The sequence below is a fragment of the Strix uralensis genome, chromosome 9 (genome assembly GCF_047716275.1).
Source record: "Strix uralensis isolate ZFMK-TIS-50842 chromosome 9, bStrUra1, whole genome shotgun sequence".
Classification (NCBI taxonomy): Eukaryota; Metazoa; Chordata; class Aves; order Strigiformes; family Strigidae; genus Strix; species Strix uralensis.
In genome coordinates, this window is record NC_133980.1 from 117,909 (window position 1) to 129,481 (window position 11,573).

An 11,573-nucleotide genomic window follows, 5' to 3' on the forward strand; every position below is an offset into this window, starting at 1 on the left:
TAGATCGCCCCCGGCCGGAGCCCCACCTTCCACAGGGGCTTCTGCAGACGCACCGAGGGCCAGCCTGCTGCCCTCACCACAGGGCTTGGCAGTGGCCTGGGGCTACGGGACAGGCTTCAGGGCAGGTGCTGGAGCTCGAGGCAGCTGCACTGGGTGAGCGGGGCCAGAGCCGGCTCAGGGGGAGCTCTGGCGAGTTGCGGAGGCGCCCGGCAACTGCCCCTCTTCTCCTCTACCAGCTCTCGGGGAACTGCCCGGGGCTGCCCCGGCCCGCCTCACCTCCAGCGGAACGGGACCCTGCCGCAGCGGCGGAGTGAAGCTTCCCGTCCCGCCCCCGCCAGGCGGCCGGCGGGCAGCAGACACCCCCGCCCCACCACTCCCCTCGGCCCTCACCCGCCGCCAGCAATCTCGCCCCTCCAGCCGCCATATTGCAGCGGCAGCGCCGGGGCACCACTGCGCATGCGCACTGCTGGCGCACGGGCACACCGGTCCTCGGGGAGCCGCGGGGAGCCGCGGGCAGCCCGCGGGAAACCGCACGAACCCGCCACAAAACCGCCCCTCGCGCTGCGCCGCGGGGCCGCGCCGGTAGCGAGGACTGTGCCGTGTCGCGCGCGCCCGGCAGCGACGCAGCTGCCGGGCAGCAGAGTGCGCGAAAACTACAGCTCCCGCCGTGCCCCGGGGAGACAACATGGCCGACCGGAAGCCCCGATCACGTGACTACAGCACCCACCCCACCCCCGCCACAGGCGGCCGTCCCGCCTTTCTGACCCTGCGGGGACACCGTCCTTCCCACCCCCCCCCCCCCCCACCCCCCCCCCCCATCGCCCACGCACCCAGAAGCCCGGCCGAGCGCGGCCCCCGTGCGGCTCCGGGAAGCGCCGCTGCCGCCCAGCCCCGACCCGGAGCGGCTTCTGCCGCCGGTCCCGCCGCACCGCGCGGCCCCCCCGTCGCGGCTTTCCCCAGCAGCCGCCAGGCGAACGACCGCGCGGCTCCGCTCACCTTCTCTCTGCTGCTCCCTCGGCTCGCACCGGCTCCTCCTCCAGCACCGCCCCGGACAGGGAGGGGCCACTGCCCGCAGCCTCACTGCCCTCCCCGGGGGCTCCTCCAGCCCGGCCCACGCTCCCCCCCCCTCCCTCCCCCCCCACGGTAACTATAGCGACCAGCACCGGGATTAACCGCGGCAGCTGGCAAGTGCAAAGCGCTTGGTAGCAATTCCCCCCCGAGAGGCTTACCCTGTTGTAAACAACGCAAGGCTCACACCGTTCTTTTCTAGGTTTTTTGTCTCCAAAGCGCCATACGCTGAATTAAGCAACAAGTTCCAATCATCAAGAACTGACGCTCAATACCATCTAACGGAAGCGCTCATAAACTTCCGAAGACTTCAATCTCCAACTCTGATGTCCATCCTTAGCACAGGTTAAATTCTCTGTACAAACAGGTTAATACGGCTATTCTCCCCACACTTGTAAGGATACAAACCAGAGATATTCCTTGTGTACAACCTAGATGAACCAATGTTTCAGCAGCATTGCAGGTGCGATTCGTTAACTGCATCTTAAAGTTAATTTCCAAGGTCCCTTAGGTACAGACGCCCCAGCCCAGGAGGTGTTTCCTTTACCCTCGTGTCATGGACCCAGGGTTCCGCTCGTCCCAGCTTCACAGCAGCGCTCGCGGTTAGCAACACTCGATAGGGTCCCTTCCGCTGTTCATCAAGGGGATCGTCCTTCCACGTCCGTAGGCAGACCTGATCTCTGGCACAGAAAGAGTGTGCCAGGAAATCAAGGGGTACAGGTGCTCTTAAAAGGACACATTTGTGGATGGACCTCAATAACGTATTCGGTTCATACCTTTTCCCCTACGAGATGCAAGCGTTGGGGCCTCCCTGTCAGACTGACGTTAGAAGGTTTGCCGTATAGACTTTCACATGGGCTTATCCTTCCTCTAGTTCTAGGAGTCACTCTAATCCTCAGCAGGGCAAGGGGCAAAGCTTCAACCCATTTTCCTTGGACTTCCTGGCATAATTTAGCAATTTGTCAGTTTCGTGTTTGATTCATTCTTTCTACCTGTCCACTGGATTGGGGCCCCCAGGGGGTGTGTCGGTTCCACTCCATCCCTAGTATTTTGCTCATACTCTTGACAACCTCAGCTATAAAATGTGGACCTCTGTCAGAGGACATTCGTAAAGGAACCCCAAACCTTGGAATAATTTCTTTTAGTAAATCCTTTGTTACCTTGCTGGTTTGACATGGGAAAGCTTCAGGCCAACTGGAGAAGGCATCCACCAGTACCAATAAACATCAGTACTGGTTACACCTTGGCAATTCTGAAAAATCTATTTGCCAATACTCACCAGGACTTATGCCTTTTCTTACCTCTCCCGGAGGGCGTCAGGCTTGTATCTTTGGATCGTTCCTAAAACAAATTTCACAGGGGTTACTCACACTTTTGGCAGTGAGCAACATTTTGACCCCGACTGCATAACGTCTTCCTGATCCGACCGCTGCTTCTGCTCCCACATGCGTTTCTTCACGGGTTTTAGTCGTTAACCTTTTCATGTTTTCAGGAGTCACTACACATTGCCCGTGTGGGGTAATCTACCACCCTCCACCGTGCTTTTGTGCTTTAGTAACTCAGCCAATTTATTTTCTTTCTCTTTAGACCTCGGGGATTCTACTTGCATTTCCCTTGATGGAATTAGAACACAAGGAGCACTGAGCGTCACTGGTTTTGCAGCTTCATCTGCCCTCCGATTTCCTTGGATTACATCCGCATTTCCTCTCTGATGTGCTTTACAATGTATCACGGTGACTCCGGCTTCTGTACTGCTTCCAGCAAGTTTAAAATCTCTGCTCTGTGCTTTATAGGTGTGCCACTGACAGATCAAAGTCGTCATTCTTTCCAAATAGCGCCATGGGCATGAACAACCCCAAAAGCATATTTAGAGTCTGTATAGATACTGACTCTTTTTCCTTTGGCTAATACCAAAGGCCTGGTTGAGGCAATTATTTCAGCCTTTTGTGCAGAGGTATTTGGAGACAATGCTTTAGCTTCCCAATCCTCAGTTAGTGTCACCACAGCACAACCAGCCTTTCTTATTCCTTTCAAAACGCAACTGCTTCCGTCAGTATATACAGTTCCTCAGTTAGAGTTTGGAGGGGAGCATCTCTCGGGTCTGGTCTGCTGGCATACGCCTGTTCAATCACTTGTAAACAATCAAGGTTAGAGTCATTTTTCTTCTCTGTCAGCATTAAAGATGCAGGATTTAGTACCGTACTTTTTTCTAAGGTGATGTTGTCTTGCTCCAATAACAGGGCTTGATACTGTAACAAACGACTCAGCGCAAGCCAGTAACGTCCTTTGTGTTCCAGTGCAGTAAGTACAGCATGAGGGACGTGCATTGTTATCTTCTGCACCATAGTTAATTTTCTGGCTTCTTGCATAATGAGAACAGCAGCTGGGACTGCCCACAGACAGCCCGGCCATCCTGAACTCACCTGATCTAATCAGCTCCACATACAACACACCCTGGCAAGGCCAGAGCAATTTCAACTCCTCAAATCACCAGCAAGGCCAATCGATACGATCCCGAGCACATTCTGCCCATAAAAGCAAACGCTCTTGGTGGTGTTGGAATGTCTCATCCCGTCCTTACAGCAGGGCTGCAGGGAGGGAACCCTGCGAGGCTGCAGGATGAGGTCGTACCGTCATCACAACCTACAGCTGACGGATCCGCCGCGACAGCCGCAGCCCTTGCGCTGCTGCTGCTGCACATCCTGCTTGCTGGGTCAATAAAATCAGAAGTGAAGTGTAAAACTTTAAAGAGCAAAACAAACAATAAAGCTCAGTCCTTCACTCTTTAGTATAAAGGTGGGCATACGCTTATAGAAGTGTTTTTATTAGATGTGTAAGTATTTGATTTTCGTTTTGCATTCCCTGAACTCGCCCAGCTGTGAGCTGATACCATTAGACTGTCTATCTCCAAAATACACCAGTACAACTTGACGAGGGGGGGGGGGGTGTTTGGTGTGTTCGATAATTAGCAGGGATGTCGGGCCAGCTGCACCGCCCAAGAGTACTACTGCCAAATACATCATCTCTGAAGATCCACTCTGATGGAGAGTTCATAAAATGAAACTTCCTTGAGAAAGGTTTCCATTTTGTAAAGTCTCTTTCTAACTGAAGTCAAGATTAGACACTGTAGGGCAGCGGTCCCTCATCCCTCAACTCAGCTTTCAGAGGGCTGGGGGTCTGAATCCATCCTCAACAAAAACCACATCAGCTAACCGGGACATTCCTGCAGCTGCCAGGTTCCTCTTCATCATCTGCAAAAAAAACCAGTGCCAGCAGTCAGCATCACGTCAGCTGACACACCTCTGCCACAACACCCTCCACCTCAACAGCCACGGGGCTTTCCGCTCAGCTGCTCTGCGCAGAGTCCAGTGTTGGACGCTGCGGCCAGCGTGGCCCGTGGCACCTACGATACCAAAAGACACAGAGCTACCACTGTGCTTGCGAGAAATCACCAGCCCCGTGCTCCTGCTCTCTAACACCCAGCTCACCTCAAACGCTCATCCGATTCCAAAGGCAGCCTGCCCAGCTCCTGCAAAACCAAAGAGAAATGCTTCATTGAGCTGCCACATGATTCTCTGCACAAAAACCCTGACCCAGCCGACAACCGCCTCATTGTCCTGGACTGCTCAGCGGCACGCGGCTTCGCCCCTCCCAGCCTACATGTGGCACCTGCAAAAACCAAAGCGAGAGGCACAAGCTGAACCTGCAGCCTGCCCACACCGACTGCCATCTCCTGCCCCGTTACCTTGGCCACTCACCCACCCTGCCTCTGACATTTACCGGTCGCCACGTCGAGGCCTGGGTACCACCTGTAAGACACAGACAACAGGAGATGCTTCTAGCTTCACCAACAGTACGACACATGAAAAATAACTGAAAAATAACTCAGCTCACTCATCTCACCTTGCCCGAGTCACCTCTGGTGCCGATATCCTGCTTTGCACCTTCAAAACAAAAAAACCCCCAAACCGATAAGCCAGTCATGTAGCAACCAGTCATGTCTTCTCCTCCGACACCACACGCTGACCCACCTTCTTACAGTGCCCTGCTCGCTGCCTCTGTCACTCCTTGGTGCATATATTGTCCCTCTGGATCTGAAAAAAACTTTTAAGCAAGTCACCTGGATGCTGAGTGACAGCTTAACAATTCCAGAGTTCTTGACTCCATGTAGGAACACCGTCTAGGGTGTCATTACAGCCTGCCATTAAAAAAAACCATAAAAATAAAACAGCATTAAGCCCTACACACAAGGAGCCTTAACACCTTTGAGATTCCATCTGTTCAACTACCACTCCCGCAGCCTCTCCCAGATAGCTCCGGTCATCCCCGTGACATCCTTGCCTGCTGCTGAGGGCTGCTTGCTGCGAGGGGGCTGTACGGGCTGTACCTAAACAGTCCAGGCAAATCAACATTAACTACAGACTCTTAGTGCTATTCTTCCCCTGACTGACATCGCTGTGCCCCCAGGCAGGGCAGTTCCAACCCACATACGTGTGCAGGCTGACACGCCAGAGAGTAAGAGAAGAGTGCTCTGAACAGCGCCAAAAAACAAAATCCAAAGGGAGCTGAAGTGCCACAAGAGCGCGGTGGAGTACGCAAAAGGACTCGGAAGACACTGTTATACAGAGTAGAGGAGTTAGGAGGAAGCACGGTAAGAAAAGAAGCCTTGCAGACACAGCGAGGGCCCTGGAGTCTCAGGAGGGCATCTGGGCAAACTACAGATGACTGAGAGAACAACCAAACGGAGACACCCTCGATGGCAGAGAGAAAGAAAAAGGAGCGCTGCACAGCAAAGAAAGGAGGGAGGCTCTGACAGAACGAGAGAGAGAGAAAAGGAGATCGAGTGCCTCAAGGGGTTGCAGAGATCGAGGGAGGTCTCAGCAGGCACTGCGACTGTGAGGAGAGGGATCGTGGGGGCGGGGCTGATGGATAAACGAAGGCTGAGGGAGAACCAGGAGGAACTCAGGTGATCACCTGAGCAGAGTACAGATGGTCTTGGGTAGCTGGGAACTAAACATGGGAATCCTGGCTAGCACAGAGGAACAAATGAGTTCGTGTGCGGCTCAAAGACGGCCCCACCTAAAGTGCTACAGGATGGAACCGGACCACAAGGAAGGTCTTGGGAGGCATCGTGACTGGGAGGAGAACTGTCCCGAGGGAGCCAGAGAGACAGAAAAAGGACTGGGGACATGACGATTAAATCCCGAGGGGATCTGAACCAAGTAAATACGTCATCAGAGGGCCAGGGAACGAACAGAGGCACGGCTAGAGGGAAGGGAGGACAGACTGACTGGGCTGGGTCACAGATAGCAGGAACACTCGGGAAGCCCTCTGAGGGAATGAGATGGCTGCGAGGTCTGCTACAAAGCTAGAAGTCTGCTAGGGGCATCCTTGAAGGCATCGATAGGCATCATGACACCCTTAGAGAGGTCCTGATTGGGCCAAAGACGCCAAAGAAGGCTCAGGGACATGAGAAAGGAAGTCTGGAGGGGATTTGAACAGTACAGATGTCGTCGGGAGGCCGGGACCAAATGGAGACACCCTAGATGGCACAGAGGATGATTAAGAGTGCTCTGAGGTACAAACACACCTGACGATGGGTTTCTGAGGGCATGAGAGAGAATCCAAGCCCGCTACAGAGCTAAAACAGGGCTGTGGTACACAAAGAAGGTCTCAGGAGGCATCCTAGGTGGCATAAAGAAGAAAAAGAATGCTCTTTTTTGGGAACAGAGATCTTAGGAGAAGTGCTATTGCGACAAAACAAGTCCAAAGGAGACTTACAGGGCTAAAAGTGTGCTGCAGGGATCATCTAAGACCTCGGGAGGCATCGTGACAGCAGCAGAGGAGGACACCCAAAAGAATGCTCAAGGACATGACGAAGAAGTCCGGAGGGGATTTGAAGAAACTGCAGGTGTCCTCAGGGGACCAGGTAGGTATCCTAGCTAGCACAGACGACAACGTGAGCGTTCTGCAGATGAAAGGTGGCATCAGGAAAGGGTCTCAGGGAGGAAGGAGGGTGCAGAGTGCGCCACGGTGCCAAAAGAGGGCTGCGGGGCACGAGGTTGGCCTCAGTAGGCATGGTGACAGCAGGAGCAGGGCGCTGAGACTGAAAGAGAGACAGAAGGCGGCTCTGGGACACGGTGCAAAAGTCAAGGCGTTCCAGCAATGTACAGATGTCCCCAGGGGATAAGCGACTGAATGGAGACATCCAAGACAGCAGTGAAGACTGTGAGAGAGCTCAGGGGCACAGAGAAAGCCTGAGGAAGGGTTCTGTCTGAGTAAGAGAGACACCGAACCCCCAGCTGGGCTTCTTTTTAAACACAATTTTAAAAAAACATTTACTATCTCAACATTAAATATAACCTGAAATGAAAAAACCTTCACACGCACAAGGTTAGACACATTCAGAAACTGACGCTCATTCAACAGCCACTCGATCCACCCCTCACTCCAAACATCCGTTCCACTGCCCACCTGCCACAGTGGCAGATCACCCCCATTCTAAACCCACCCCTGGAACTGTCTCACCATGCGCCTCGGCAGCGTCACTGCTCCACACGCCCCCACGGTGTCAGCCTTCCTAACCGGGAGCCAAGGAAGATGTTTCGCAACGGGCCCCGCTCCCACTCCTCCTTCGCTTGCGTTTGTACGCTCTGGCAAACCTCGCTCGAGGATTTGCTCTGGGGATCCAGATGGCCCTGTGTCACCTGCAGAACACAAAGCCCTGCAAAGCAAGGCGTAGTCAAAACCGACAGCGAGTGCTGCAGTGCAATAGACAACCAGAACAACCGACGTGGGAGGAGCCGAGCTTTAAGGCCGAGGACCACAAGGACACGGCGGGTGAAGTGCTGTAGGGGAGGGACCTCTATGGAAACAGAACTCTGAAGAGCAGAGCTGTCATTCTGGCCCAGATCTCCTCCACAAAGGCAACCCTCCACAAACACCTGTGATGCAAAAGACGCCGTAAGCTCCACTCACGAGACGGGGAGTGCTCAACGGGCTCTTTTCCAAAGCAGCAAGGCATCCGAGACCCTATGGACGCCTACCAAGGTGCATGCCCCGTGCAGAGAGCCCACGGGGTACCACAGAAACGTGGGGAAGGCACCGCATACAAGACAGAACACAGACACCACAAATGACACGAGGACACAGACACAGGCCAGAACATGCACATCCTGCGGGACAGACCCTGCTCTCTTCCCCCAGACTTAAGGAAGCCTAAATAGCCCTCTCCACAGCCCTGATGGTAGAGCCTCTGCTGGCCCCACCCTACCCACGGCTTTTGCCCCTTGACTTACCTTTCAGAGAGCACGCTCCAGAATCCATCCTCATCAGGAGCACATCATCTCACTGGGATGCTCCCGCATTCACCAGGTTCCTCTCCATCACCTGCAAGACAGAGCGCCCCCAGTCACTGACATGCCAGCCAGCACTGACCTCTACCGCAACAGCACCCTCCTGGGAAGTGCTGTGCTGCCCCCAAAAAGCAGGTGTTGCAGCCATCATCTCCCATGGAAGCCAGAAAACCAGAGAGGTAAAGCATCCGTTGTACTCAGAAGCAATCACTTGCTCTGTGGCTCCTGCCCGACTGCTCCTCTCTCTCCCACCAACTCACCTCAAATCCTGCGCTCTTTGAGGAGCCTCCGCCGTCGAGCCAAGGGGTGCTGCAGCCAGTCGACAGTCCGGCTGCAGCTCCTGCTCCTCAGAGCTGCAGAGAATCGTGGCTCTGGCTAATGCCGGCTCCAGACAGCGGACACCCTGTCTCATTCCAGCTCCTGCTGGCTACAGGTCTGGCTCGGTGACGCTTCAACTCTGCACTGAAACTCCGCTTCATTTCAGCTCTTTCTCCTCACAGGCTCCAGCTACCGGCAACAGCCTGGGCTTTTGACAAGGCTGTAAATCAATCACTGTCAGAGCTTGAGTATTAGGAGTAAACATCCACCTTGTACGTTCTCTAAGCATTCATTACTTTGTATTATTAATCAGGTCATAATTATTCTAAGCAGCGTACAAATAATTGCTGAACTCAAAGAGGGCACGTAGGGTCTGAAAAGCGCGTTTCCCCCCCGAGACCACCTCAGACATGGAGCTTGGCCTGGTGCACGCCGGCCTCCCAAGCTTCGGGGTCCCATGCCACCCCAAACCCCACCCCCTCCTTTCCCCCGCAGCCCCCAGGGCCCTCCCACACCCCTCCACCTCTCACCTGCCTGCAAAACCAGCCAAACTGCATTCTGCTTTTGACCACCAAACCAGCTGCCTTAGTGCCTCTTTCTGAGCCCAAAAACCTGCCTGCTGAGCCACTTCTCAAGTCCCAAAAATTCACGACTTGACCTTTGTTTCTGAGCCAAAAGCCACACAACTCCGTCTGTTTCTGAGCCCCTCAATCAGCCACACGCGTCTGTTCTCAAGTCCCAGGAAGGCAAAACGTTGCCTCCATTTCTGGCCCACAGCACAGCTCACCCCGTCTGCTCTCTGACCCCCTCCGCAGTCCCCACGGGCGATGCCGAGGGTTGGGGGGGTGGGGTGAATGCAGCCACCCCACAGCCCTGCACTCCCAGAGCCCCAAGGGCAGGTTTGGGGAGCGCTTGGGGATTGCAGCACTTCCGGGGGCCGCCACCGCGCATGCGCACTGCCGGGGCACGGGCACACCGGTCCTGGGAGAGCCGCGGGCAGCCCGCGGGAAACCGCACGAACCCGCCACAAAACCGCCCCTCGCGCTACACCACGGGGCCGCGCCGGTAGCGAGGACTGTGCCGTGTCGCGCGCGCCCCCGGGAGCGACGCAGCTGCCGGGCAGCCGAGTGCACAAAAACTACAGCTCCCGGCGTGCCCCGGGGAGCAAACATGGCCGACCGGAAGACCCGCTCACGTGACTACAGCACCTCCCACACCGCCACAGCCGGCCGCCCCGCCTTTCTGACCCTACGGGGACACCATTCTTCCCCCCCCCACCCCGTCGCCCATGCACCCAGAAGCCCGGCCGAACGCAGCGCCGCGCGGCTCCGGGAAGCGCCGCTGCCGCCCGGCCCCGACCCGGAGCGGCTTCTGCCGCCGGTCCCGCCGCAACGCGCGGCCCCCCCCCGTTGCGGCTTTCCCCGGCAGCCGCCAGGCGACCGACCGCGCGGCCCCGCTCACCTTATCTCTGCTGCTCCCTCGGCTCGTACCGGCTCCTCCTCCAGCACCACCCCGGACAGGGAGGGGCCACTGCCCGCAGCCTCACTGCCCGTCCCGGGGGCTCCTCCAGCCCGGCCCACGCTTCCCCCCCCCCCCCCCCCCCCCGGTAACTATAGCGACCAGCACCGGGATTAAGGCTGTTATAGACTATCTTGCCAAAATTATGCAAGTTAGGACAAATTAAATTTCAATTATTTATTTTAGCAAGCGGCAATAAGCAAAACAGCGCTGGGCGGCCGGGGAGTCCCTGCTCCACCAACGGCGCGCACTCACTTCCCGAGGGTCCGTCTTTTTTATATCCTCCGCCTTCCGGTATCGGGTCTCTCTGAGAGGTGTATCCTGCGTCTGCGCACTTTGCAGCTAGGGGGTCGCTCCATCCGGGTCTTCCTCACGTCACCAGCTTCTCGTATTTCCTACTTTCCTTAGAGTGGCTCACAAAGCCTTTGTTTATATCTTACAGAATGTAGACACTACCCCCTTTTTTTTCTTCTTCTTCTCCCCTTTGTCTTTCTCCCCTTTGTCCTTCTTCCCTTTCTCCCTCTTTTCAGTCTTTTGCCTAGTAGGAGTCCTTGCTTCAGCATTTCAACTTAGATAAGCACTTACAGTCAGTCGTTACACAGTGTAATAGTTAAGATTAAGCTTAGGCCTACATAGTTTATGGAATAACATGTCACGAGCTCCCAGTATCTTCAATGGAATTTGATGAACAGTTTACTGTCTATCACAAAGGCCAGGCAGCGTGTCCTCAGTGCAGCCTCTGGAAGAGGGCAAGAGGCAGAAGCACTGACCGTTATTTCCGTAGATCGGCACCGGCGCTGCCGTTCCGCGCTTTGCGCCCCGAGCACCCGCCGACAGCGCGCACGGCGAGGGGGGGGGGGGGGGGCGGCACTTCCCGAGCATGACCATCGGCACGGCCGTGCGCGGGGAAGGTGCAATCCCGAATAGGGTCCGGGCGGGAACAGTGACCCGCGGCAAGGTGCAACCCCGAATAGGGTCCGGGCGGGAACAGTGCCCCGCGGCAAGGTGCAACCCCGAATAGGGTCCGGGCGGGAACAGTGACCCGCGGCAAGGTGCAACCCCGAATAGGGTCCGGGCGGGAACAGGGACCCGCGGCAAGGTGCAACCCCGAATAGGGTCCGGGCGGGAACAGGGACCCGCGGCAAGGTGCAACCCCGAATAGGGTCCCGGCGGAAACAGGGACCCGCGGCAAGGTGCAACCCCGAATAGGGTCCCGGCGGAAACAGGGACCCGCGGCAAGGTGCAACCCCGAATAGGGTCCCGGCGGAAACAGGGACCCGCGGCAAGGTGCAACCCCGAATAGGGTCCGGGCGG

At 56.1% G+C, this 11,573-nt stretch overlaps 1 long non-coding RNA gene across 6 annotated transcripts; it reads right to left on the reverse strand.

Annotated features, from left to right (window-relative positions):
* Positions 1-1,259: 1,259 nt before the first annotated feature.
* Positions 1,260-10,309, reverse strand: LOC141947318 (uncharacterized). 6 transcript variants are annotated; one of them, XR_012630076.1, is made up of 10 exons: positions 9,272-10,000; positions 8,684-8,961; positions 8,367-8,457; positions 7,597-7,792; positions 5,100-5,266; positions 4,972-5,012; positions 4,849-4,877; positions 4,557-4,597; positions 2,370-4,319; positions 1,260-1,748 (listed from the first exon to the last, which is right to left on the reverse strand). It is a non-coding gene; the product is annotated as an uncharacterized LOC141947318 (long non-coding RNA). The 6 variants fall into 6 exon arrangements; XR_012630074.1 differs by having other exon boundaries at positions 1,260-2,009; XR_012630075.1 differs by lacking the exons at positions 1,260-1,748; positions 9,272-10,000 and adding an exon at positions 10,203-10,309 and having other exon boundaries at positions 3,853-4,319; positions 8,684-8,975.
* Positions 10,310-11,573: the final 1,264 nt, after the last annotated feature.